The sequence below is a fragment of the Bison bison genome, unplaced genomic scaffold (genome assembly GCF_000754665.1).
Source record: "Bison bison bison isolate TAMUID 2011002044 unplaced genomic scaffold, Bison_UMD1.0 scf7180017864297, whole genome shotgun sequence".
Lineage (NCBI taxonomy): Eukaryota > Metazoa > Chordata > Mammalia > Artiodactyla > Bovidae > Bison > Bison bison.
In genome coordinates this window covers 727651-739962 of record NW_011494869.1, presented here as the reverse complement: position 1 = coordinate 739962, position 12312 = coordinate 727651, and the positions used below count along the sequence as shown (strand labels likewise).

Here is a 12312-nt window from a genome sequence, read left to right as displayed (position 1 = left end):
TTGAGGGAGGATTGCAGTTAAAGTCCCAGGAAATCCTATAAAAAGCTCTTTGAAGATTTGGGGAAACCTCATGCTCTTATTGAACTTTCCTTAATCCCACAGGCTGCTCCCTGTCTCTCAACCCCAAGCCCTATCACTGTCCAGATCTTCTTCAAGGCTGGGGGCCCTTCTGGTACAGCTCCAGGTCTTAAATCTTACACAGAATGGAAAGCCCTTTACCTGGCTTAGCAGTAGAACTCTCCCATCTCCAAAACCTACAAAGCACATTGAGTACCATATTCCGTTTTTGGAGCCACCATCATTTGGCTACCTTATTTTCTGATTAGTCTGTGAGCTCCCTAAGCATGGATGTGGTATCTTTCTTACCTGTCAGTGATTAGCATCCATTGGGCCACTGTGTTAGGTCATGAGAATAAATTAGACTTAATGGGGTTTTACCTGGCTCCATTGATTCTCTCCATGTGGTTGGTTGGGTGCTTAAAGCTGTAAGATGGCTTTTTGGTGTGGTTCCTGTTAAATATCGATGCTTTCTGAGATGATAGAGGTTTTCAAGAAAGAGGTGTCCTTGGGAAAGTGCTTTTTGAAGGTATTTCAATGCTGTGCAGAGAAGAGTTCAGCCCTGAATAGCATTAAAACTGCTACAGGCATCACTCCTGAGCTTAGACAAATTCTGCAGAGGAGCTGTGTTTCCTGAGAGACTCTGAGATTTTTAGTTGCTATTGGTTTTAGGTTACTTATTTCAGTAGTAGGAGTCACCCTTGGCTTCTTGAGCGGAGCATTACATGTCTTGTTATTGGTGTTTCTGTTATTTGAAACACATGGAAATGTGCACATGGAACTCAGTTTTCCTTTGGATAAGAAAAAGGTAAAACAGCAGTATGTCCTGGGGATTACTTGGTGGCTTGGCAGTAAAGATTCTGCCTGCAATGCAGGAGCTGCAGTGGACATGGGTTTGATCTCCGGGGTGGGAAGATCCCCTGGAGGAGGGCATGGCAACCCACTCCCGTATTCTTGCCTGGAGAATCCATGGACATAGGAGCCTGACGGGCTACAGTTCATAGAGTCACATAGCGTCAGACATGGCTGAAGCAACATAGCGTGTTGCACATTCATGAGCATCAGCTGGCCATGGTTCACTCAGCCAGCCTGCCCGAGGCCTCCATTCCTGGTTCCAGCATCTCCACCCTGACGGATCCTGGGTCCATGTCTCTGTGGCTTTGGCTTTTCTTACCCTTTGAATTCTTGCTTTCTTCCTGCTTCTTAGTACCCTCATGTTACTTCTTCCTGCAGACATCACAGAGAACATACCTGAAGATGCATAGCCTGTAGAAATGAAGAGAAGGTCTTCGTGACTAGTAAACACTCATCAAACATGGACTGAATAAGGGGGAGAAGTTCTGCAGTACTTTGTGGCCCAGTCTTTTGACCATCTCGACTTCCTGTGCTATGTAAGAACCTGAGGAAGACCAGTTACTAATGGTCACTGGAATCAAAGACCTTTGGATCCAGGAAACTGATTTCATCCATTCATCTTTAATTGAACTGGAGCCAAACGGTGGCTTGTAATAGTCATTTTAATGTGTTGAAATATTATTTCTAAAATAGTCATTCAACACAACCTGTCTGGAAGTTTTCTGGAGAACAGATATTTTTGGAATCCTTCTGACAGCCAGGCCAGCACAATTGTGTAGAGAATGACTAATGAGTAGTCTGTTTGTCTCTTAGCCCCCTTCCTGCTAATAAACTTTATTGAGGACTTATTGGATGCTTGCGCAATTTTGTAGTGGACAAGCCCCGTTGACTATGATACTGGTAAAGAGGCTCTGAGTGGGGAAGGCCATCCTATGGGAAGAAGCATGGGTTTGTCATGACCGGAGCCCTCTCGACAGCCACACCAGCCAAAGGAAACTGAAGGGCAAACAGACCCGTGTAGAGATTGATGTACATAAGATTTTCAAAGGTGCCTGGGTTTTAAAAATACTTCCTGACTCCATTTTTCTCTCTGTAAGTCAACTGGGGTTTTCCAAAGTGGGTCTCCTGGCCTTTGATTATTATGGGAAAAACAACATTGCCTTTAGCAGCTTCCAATTGAGCTGCAAGCTTGGCAGGGAGATGGCTTTCTCTGAAAAGGGACAAACCCTCTCCAGGGAGCTCTGGGGCTGGGCCTGTGGTGTGTGGGTACAAGGACCCAGTGCTCAGATCTGCATGTGTGCCCCAGGAAGCCAGAGAGCTGTGTACCACAGCTTGAGCTGGACACCACCCAACACCAAATCCATCCTTCAGCGTAGGGCAGAATGAGAGTGTTTCTGAACAAGCTCTCAAAACTGTGAGCAATGGAACTCTCCACCCTGAGGAGATAAGGAAGGTGGACTGACTGAGCACGGCTGACTGATGTCATGTTCATCTCAGAAATGGTGAGAGAGGGGCAGGCAGGCGGCAGACGCACGTGCTGCCTCTGATCTCAAGAAAAGTGGCCTCGTTAGGAGGGGAGAAGGTCAGCGAGGCTTCCCAGGCCGAGACCCTGTGAGGTCTGATAAGAAAGGGAGCAATTTTAAAAATCAATGGAATATTTACTAGGATCTGAGGATAGTCCTCAATCTACTGCAAAGGATGCTTTCCAGGTATCTATAAATAAAAGACGCTTGCCCTTCCAAGCAGGTCTCCTGGAAACTCGAGAAAGGTGCAAGGCAGAAAAAAAGCTGTCGCCACATCAGAACCTTCTGTGATAGACGGCATCTCCCCCTGACATTTTCATTAGCAGGAAATTTATGTTCCTATTTCTGTCTGTTGTAATGACCATTCTTAGCCGTAGCATGGTGGCGGCTAATGGACAGGAATGGGAAAAAAATTCTTTAATTAATGCAAAATTGAAGCATTTTCTTTCTACACTTTGAGAAGCCAAGTAATTCACAGCAGTTCTTGGCACTAGAGTGGAGGTAAAATAATTATGCACAATTTCTAGTGATTAAAAGATAGTCAAATAATTTTAGTTACATCTTAAAATTATTTATCTTGTAAATGAGAAAGGGTGAAGAGGATGGGAATGATATTCAGAGGTTCAGAGTAGACCCTGCAGAACTTTCCTCCTGCCTGTCCCTGGCGTTTGGGCTCTGGGTTTGGGGTCTGAACTCTGTCTCTTACTGGGGCTGACGGGCTTTGCCGTCACCCGGCTGTGATCATTCCTCTCTCACATCCTCTTAGGGTCTCCTTTTGCATGATTTCTTCTTCTTTTACCCCTATCACTTTTTTTTATTCAGGTCCTATGTGATTATTTAGACTTGGCTGGAAGGGAAACTGGCCCAGTTCTGGCTTTTCTCTTTGAGGTAATACTCTTAAGAATCCAGCCTTTTAACCTCTACAGTTGGCCTGCAAGAAATTTTGTTTTGTTTTTTAATCAGAAGTCAGGCCAAGTAGGCTGCTGAAGGGACTAGCCAAAGGGTTGAGCTGAGTGCCTGGCAGTCTGTGAGGCTAAACCTTTCTGCCTCCCAGTGCTTCTGCACCAAGGTTGCGGGCATTCCAGCCCTTTTCTCCCCACTGAGAACACACTCACAGGGTCGCCTGAGAGAAAGCAAGGGGGAACAAGGAGATGAGCCAGGCAAACAAATCCTAGAGCTGGGATCTCGGTCTCCTGTGCTCTGGAGAAGCTGTAGACAGCTGTCCTGTCCCTGGGCAGTGAAGCTCAGCTGTGTGGCGTCCTGGCCCCACCCAGAAGGGTCATGCTCTGTGGTAGCGTCCAAGGATGCCCACCGAGGATTTAGGAACTTGGAGTTGGGGAGTGCAGGGGTCTCCATGCAGAGGAAGGTTCTCTCCAGCTCATCCTGTGAGGTGTGGTGTCTCTCTTTACACTTTGCACTTTTTAAGAAATCTTGCTAAAACCCTAGAGCAGACAGTTCTGGGGCTGAAAGATGTGCCATCAGCCCAAGCCTAGTGAATGAAATGATCTCATTTTACAGCAAATTGTAAACTTTGTTTATTGTCAGTGTTCTTCATTATAACCTGAAAAAGACTGCATATACTTACATATATTTATTTTATAAACTATCCATAAAATTGATTATTAAAAATTAGGTAGATTAATTTACAGGTGATTTCAGGTATTTTTTAGCTGTAATTTTGACAATGTGACTTTTTTATGTTCCAACTGAAGGGCCATAGTTCTAATACAAATAATCCAATTCTTATTAGAATAGAAAGTCATGACTATGGTTCATTGATTTTTGCCCCTGCCAGACACTTTGATAAACACTTGAAATCTTATAGAATCCCAAACTACCCTTACCTAAACTCCCTTTCAAGGTAAGTGATATAGTCATTTTCTGAGATGTAGAATTTGATGATTACAGAGCTAACTAACCAGGTATGCATTTTGGAGCTTGAGGGATCTTATTGGAATAGGAACTGGATCACTTCCTGACTGTCAGAATGCAGACAGCTTACTTGACTTCTCTGAATTCAGTTTATGGTAACCATAGTTACAAGGGGTCCCTGGAGGTCTGTGGTGTGTTCAAACTCCTCCCCTCTGACCGCTTACCCTTAGCAGGCTCCTCCTTTCTGCACTGACTTCTGTTTGTACCTTGACCATATTTGTGTGGGTCTGTTTCTAGAAACCATGCACTGATCTATGTGTCTATCCCTTTTCCACTAACACATTGTCTTGATTACTTTTATGTCATGTCTCAGTCACTTAGTCATGCCCAACTGTTTTGTTAGTCCATGGACTGTAGCCTGCCAGCCTCCTCTGTCCATGGAATTTTCCAGGCAAGAATACTGGAGTGGGTTGCCATTTCCTACTCCACGGAATCTTCCTAACCCAGGGATCTAACCTGCAGCTCTTGTGTCTCCTGCATTGACAGGCAGGTTCTTCACTACTGGGCCACCTGGGAAGCCCTGATTACTTTTATAGTAACTTTTAAAATCAGATAATGTTGACAAACACGCCTAAGTATTTATAGAAATCATCTTTGATTGCTTTTATTATCATTTACATTTTTTTCAACATACAGGTACTACAAATGTTTTATTAATGTTAGATTTATAACTAACTGACTCAGTGGGTAAATAATCTGCCTACAAGGCAAGAGATGCAAGATATGCGGGTTTGATCCCTGGGTCAGGAAGATCCCCAGGAGGTGGGCATGGCAACCTACACAGGATTCTTGTCTGGAGAATCCCATGGGCAGATAAGCCTGGAAGTCTACAGTCCGTAGTGTCTCAAGAGTTGGACATGACTGAAGGGACTGAGCACACATGTACATTTCATCTCTGGAGCTTTTGTAATGGACCCTAGGTGGCTTGGGTGGTTAAGAATCTGCCTGCAATGCAGGAGACCTGGGTTTGATCCCTGGGTCAGAAAGATCCTCTGGAGAAGGGAACGGCAACTCACTCCAGTATTCTTGCCTGGAGAATTCCGTGGACAGAAGAGCCTGGTGGGCTACAGTCCATGGGGTTGGCAAAGAGTAGGACCCTACTGAGTGACTAACACTTTCACTTAAAATCTTGGTTTCCAGTGATTCATTACTAGTATCTAGAAATAGACTTTATATTTTTGTGTTGATCCTTTATCCTGCGACCATGCTAATGTTACTTATTAGTTCTGGAAAACTTCTCTGTAGATTTCTTGGGATTGCCTAAGTAGACAATCATGTTTTCTATGAGAGGAGGACAATCTTATTTGTTCTTTTTCAACCTGCATGCCTTTATTTTTTTCTTGTCTTATGATACTGGCTAAGACATCCTATAAGATGTTAAACAGGATTACTGAGTGTAAACATACTTATCTTGATCCTTGTTTGAGGGAAGCCTCCAGTCTCCCATCATTAAGTATGATATCAGTTGTAGGTTTTTTGTACATGTCCTTTATACAGTTTTATTAGGTTGAGAATTTCTGTCCTACTTCTATTTTGATGAGGGTTTCAAAAAATACATAAATGGGTGTTGAATTCTGTCCAATCTTCTTCTACATCAATTTATTTATGTATTTTCTCCTTCTTTAGATGGTTAAGGCAGTTTACCGCTTGATTTTCAGAATTGTACCAGTCCGACACTCCCAGGATAAACCCCACTTGGTAATTATTGGTATATTATTCTTCTTATGTATTTTTGCATTGAATTTACTGATATTATATTGCAGAGTTTTGCATCGGTGTTCATGAAGGATGTTGGTCTGTAGTCTTCCTTTCTTATGCTGTTTTGGTTTGGTTTTGGTGTTAGGGCAATGATTAAGTCATTAGTTGGAAAGATTTCCTGCTATTTTCAGGAATAGGTTGTGTAGAACTGATGTTTCTTCTTAAAATATTTGTTGGAACTTGTTAGTGAAGCCATTGGAGCCTGAAGTTTTCAGTTTTTCTTTCTAAAATAGCAATTCAATGTCTTTGATAATGATAAGACTATTCAGGTTATCTGTTTCTTCTTGTATAAATTTTGGTTTTGTAGTTTTCAGTGAATTGGCTCATTTAGACTAGCTTGTTGGATTTAAGTGCATAAAGTTTCCCCATAAAATTCCTTTATTAACTTTTTAATATCTCTAGGGTCTGTTAGGATTTTACATCTTGTCATTTATACTATGTGTAATGTACATCCATCTCTGTTTTTGGTTAGTCTGGTTAAAGATTTATCCTAAAATTTTTTTTCAAATAATCAACTTTTGTTTCATTGCTTTTTTAAATTTTCTTTTAATTATTTCCTTCCTTCTGTTTACTTTGGGTTTATTTTGCCCCTTTTCCATCTTATATAGTAGCTTACGTTGTTGATTTGAGATCTTTGTTCCCTCTAATATAAACATAGAATCTTCTAAATTTTCCCTAAGCACTGATTTAAGTGCATACCACAAATTTTATATGGTGTCTTTACAGTTTCTTTCAATTCAAAATGTTTTCTGAATTTCTTCCTTGATCCATATAATTTTAATAGATGTTTTACAGAAATTGTATGTTTACAGAAAAATTGAAAGGAAAATAAAAGACTTCCCAAATCTCCTGGCCACAGTTTCTCCTCTTATTAATACTTACATTGGTGTTACAATTGTTGAACCAGTTGACACATTGTTATTAACTAAAGTCCATTGTTTGTATTAAGCTTCACTCTTAATGAAAAAACTGAAAAAACTCAGGTTTTTCCAAGTATGTAAAGTTATGCACAATCATTACATTATACAAAAGACTCTCTGTTCCACCTATTCATATTTTCACCATCTCTCCTCCACAACCCCTGACAACTGATGAACTTTTTACTGTCTCGAAAGTTTTATCTTTTCCAAAATGCCATAGAGTTGGAATCATACAATATGCACTCTTTTCAGATTGGCTTCTTTCACTTAGAAATATGCATTTAAGATTCATCTCTGTTGTATCATGGCTTGAGAGCTCATTTTTTTGTATCACCGAATAGTATTTCATTGTATGAATGTACCACTATCTGTCCATTCACATATTGAATGACATCTTCAGTTCAGTTCAGTTCGGTCACTCAGTCGTGTCTGACTCTTTGTGATCCCGTGAACCGCAGCATGCCAGGTCTCCCTGTCCATCAACAACTCCCAGAGTCCACCCAAACCCATGTCCATTGAGTCAGTGATGCCATCCAACCATCTCATCCTCTGTCGTCCCCTTCTCTTCCTGCCCTCAATCTTTCCCAGCATCAGGGTCTTTTCCAGTGAATCAACTCTTTGCATCAGGTGGCCAAAGTATTGGAGTTTCAGCTTCAACATCAGTCCTTCCAATGAATACCCAGGACTGATCTCCTTTAGGATGGACTGTGTGGATCTCCTTGCAGCCCAAGGGGCTCTCAAGAGTCTTCTCCAACACCACAGTTCAAAAGCATCAATTCTTTGGCATTCGGCTTTCTTTATGGCCCAACTCTCACATCCATACATGACCACTGGAAAAACCATAGCCTTGACTAGACAGACCATTGTTGACAAAGTAATGTTTCTGCTTTTTAATATGCTGTCCTTCCAAGGAATAAGCATCTTTTAATTTCATGGGTGCAATCACCATCTGCAGTGATTTTGGAGCCCAGAAAAATAAAGTCTGACACTGCTTCCCTATCTATTTCCCATGAAGTGTTGGGACCAGATGCCATAATCTTAGTTTCCTGAATGCTGAGCTTTAAGCCAAATTTTCACTCTCCTCTTTCAATTTCATCAGGAGGCTCTTTAGTTCTTCTTCACTCTCTGCCATAAGAGTGGTGTCATCTGCATATCTGATGTTATTGATATTTCTCCTGGCAATCTTGATTCCAGCTTGTGCTTCTTCCAGCCCAGCATTTCTCATGATGTACTCTGCATAGAAGTTAAATAAGCAGGGTGACAATATACAGCCTTGACGAACTCCTTTTCCTATTTGGAACCAGTCTGTTCCAGTTCTGACTGTTGCTTCCTGACCTGCATACAGGTTTCTCAAGAGGCAGGTCAGGTGGTCTGGTATTCCCATCTCTTTCAGAATTTTCCAGTTTGTTGTGATCCACACAGTTAAAGGCTTTGGCATCGTCAATAAAGCAGAAATAGATGTTTTTCTGGAACTCTCTTGCTTTTTCCATGATCCAGTGGATGTTGGCAATTTGATCTCTGGTTCCTCTGCCTTTTCTAAAACCAGCTTGAACATCTGGAAGTTCACGGTTCACATATTGCTGAAGCCTGGCTCGGAGAATTTTGAGCATTACTTTACTAGCTTGTAAGATGAGTGCAATTGTGTGGTAGTTTGAGTATTCTTTGGCATTGCCTTTCTTTGGGATTGGAATGAAAAGTGACTTTTCATTCACAGGACTTTTCCAGTCCTGTGGCCACTGCTGAGTTTTCCAAATTTGCTGACATATTGAGTGCAGCACTTTCACAGCATCATCTTTCAGGAAATGAAATAGCTCAACTGGAATTCCATCACCTCCACTAACTTTGTTCATAGTGATGCTTCCTAAGGCCCACTTGACTTCACGTTCCAGGATGTCTGGCTCTAGGTGAGTGATCACACCATTGTGATTATCTGGGTTGTGAAAATCTTTTTTGTGCATCTTATTTCCTTCCAATTTTTGTCAGTTCTGACTAGAGCTGCTATAAACATTAATGTGTAGGTTTTCATATGAAGTTTAGACGTAAGTTTCAACCCATCGGATAAATACATAGGAGCATGTGAATCTTTTTATAAGTCTATGGTTAACTCTGTAAGAAACTTCCCAATTGTCTTCCAAAGTGGCTGCATCACTTTGAAATTTTCACTAGCAACAAATGAAAATTTCCCCACATCCTTATCAGCATCTGGTATTGTCAGTGTATTGAATTTTATTCATTCTAATAGGTGTGGGGTAGTACCTCATTGTTTTAATTTGTAATTCACTAATAACACATGATGTTGAATATCTCCGATGCTTACCTTCCATCTGTATATTTCCTCTGGTCAAGTTTTTGTTCAGATTTTTTATTTTTGAATTCGATTGTTTAATTTTTTATGCATTTTTGATAAAAGGTCTTTGTGACATGTGTGTTTGCCGATATTTCTTCTCCGTCTGTGATTTGTCTTTTTATTCTCTTAACAGTGTCTTTTGCCGAAAAGTTTTAAACTTTAATCCAATCCAACTCACCAAATTTTCTTTCTGGGATCATGCTTTTGTTACAACTAAAGTTCATCAGAAAACACAAGGTCACTTAGATTTTTCTGCCATGTTATCTTCTGGGAGTTTTATAGCTTTACATTTTACATTTAGGTCTATGAGCGCTTTTTGTTAGTTTGTTGAGTTTTTTGTTTATTTTTTGAGGGACAAGAGTCTAGTTTTTATTTTTGATAATTTCTTGCATTCTAAATACACCTTGATGGCGTCCTTGGCCTGACACTCTTTGCCATAGTCCTTAACCACCACACAACTGCAGCAAACCACTTTATGGGGTTTTCCCTCTCTGTCAATGTTATAGAGGCCTACCCACTCCCCTAGTTTCTTGTTGTCCTCAACTTTGTGTTTTTTCAGTTGCTCAGTCATGTCCAGTTCTTTGTGACCTCATGATCTGTAGCCTGACAGGCTCCTCTGTCCATGGGATTTTCCAAGCCAGACTACTGGAGTGGGTTGACATTTTCTTCTCCAGTCATCAACATTAGTCAAGTTGATTTGGTTCTCAGCACAAAGGGCCTCCACCAACTTGACATACGTAGGCTCATCACAGTTGGATGCAAGCACACAGAGATGGGCTTGGCGATGGTCTGAAGCTTTGGCAGCTTAAGGAATTCCACTTGCTGGGCCATCATGGATGAGGGAGGTCTTCAGCACTTCTTGCAGAGCAGTACTAACATCCATTGCACCTCTAGCAGCAATGTCTTCCTGGGCCATGGTGATGGGTTGTAGGTGCAGCTGAATCTTGAACACGCCCACAGCCTCCACCTTGATTTGGTGGAGGGATTTGGAGGGAAAGAACTATGGCTTATTTTGAAATAATTCTTGTGAAAGTATAAGGTCAGTGTCTAGATTAATTTTTTACATGTGAATGTCCAGTTGTTCAAGAATACTTTGTTGAAAAGATTATCTTTCCTTTGTGTGGTTGTTTTTGCTCCTTTATGAAAGATCAGTTGACTATATTTGTATGTATCTACATCTGCTCCATTGACTATATATGTATGGTCTGTATCTGTTCCACTGATTCATCCATTGTTTATTCTTTTGCAAACACCACATTGTTTTGCTGACCATGCCTTTATAGTAAGACTTGAAGCTTGGTACGTCAGTCCTTTGACTTCATTCTCCTTCTTCAATATAGTATTGACTACTTAAGAGTCTTTTGCCTTTCCATGTAAAATTTGAAATGAGTTGGTTATGCCAACTTGAGGTGACTTGTTTTGTTGGGATTTTATTTGAGCATGTGTTGAATCTGTGGATCAAGTTGGAATTAATTGTTATCTTAACAAAATTGAATCATCCTATTTATGGGCGTGGTCTATCTTCCCCTTTTCAGGTTTTCTTTTATGTATTTATTGTTTTCATCAGAATGTGGTAGTTTCCCTCATATAGATCTTATATACATTTTGTTAGATTTATATTCGATATTTCACTTTTTGTGTGCTAATGTAAATGGTGTTGTGCTTTTAATTTCAAATTCCGTATGTCCATTGCTGGTGTTTTTGTTATTGTTTAGTTGCTAAGTAGTGTTCAACTTTTTGAGACCCCTGGACAGCAGCACACCTGGCTCCCCTGTCCTTCACTATCTACCAGAGTTTGCTCAAACTCATGTCCATTGAGTCAGTGATGCCATCCAACCATCTCATCCTCTGTCACCCACTTCTTCTCTTGCCCTCAATCTTTCCCAGCATCCTGGTTGTTTCTAAAGAGGTGACTCCTTGCATCAGCTGGTCAAAGTATTGGAGCTTCAGCTTCAGCATCAGTCCTTCCCATGAATTCTCAGGGTTGATTTCCTTTAGGATTGACTGGTTTGATCTCCTTGCTGTTCAGGGGTATATAGGAAAGCAAATTTCTTCCCTTATTAATTTAGCTAGGATTTTCAGAACAGTGTTGGCAATGATGAGAAGGAGCCTTGCCTTATTCCTAGTTATGGGGGGGATGTATCTAGTTTCTCACCACCAACTATGATGTTAGCTATAGGGTTTTTGTAGATGTTCTTCATTAAATTGAAGAGAATCCTCTCTATTTCTAGTATTCTGTGAGTTTTCATCATAAATAGATATTGAAGTTTGTTGAATGCTTTTTATGTATCTACTAATATGATTATATGATTTTCTTCTTTAGCCTGTTGATATAACTGATTATGGGGACGGTGAAGAAAGCTGAGCACTGAAGAATTGATGCTTTTGAACTGTGATGTTGGAGAAGACTCTTGAGAGTTCCTTGGACTGCAAGGAGATCCAATCAGTCCATTCTAAAGGAGATCAGCCCTGGGTGTTCTTTGGAAGGAATGATGCTAAAGCTGAAACTCCAGTACTTTGGCCACCTCATACAAAGAGTTGACTCATTGGAAAAGAACCTGATGCTGGGAGGGATTGGGGGCAGGAGGAGAAGGGGACGACAGAGGACGAGATGGCTGGATGGTATCACCAACTCAATGGACGTGAGTTGGGTGGACTCCGGGAGTTGGTGATGGGCAGGGAGGCCTGATGTGCTGCAATTCATGGGGTCGCAAAGAGTCGGACATGACTGAGCGACTGAACTGAACTGAACTGAACTGGTGGCTCAGATGATAAAAAACTTGGCTGCAATGTGGGGGCCCAGGTTTGATCTCAGGATCAGGAAGAACCCCTGGAGAAGGAAATGGCAACCCACTCCAGTATTCTTGCCTGGAAAATCCCATGAACAGAGGAGCCTGGTGGGCCACAGTCCATGGGGTCA

General features: G+C 41.2%; 1 pseudogene; it reads right to left on the bottom strand.

Moving 5' to 3' along the window:
- Window positions 1-9732: 9732 nt before the first annotated feature.
- LOC104996737 lies at window positions 9733-10308 on the bottom strand (annotated as a pseudogene).
- Between the last annotated feature and the right edge of the window lie 2004 nt (window positions 10309-12312).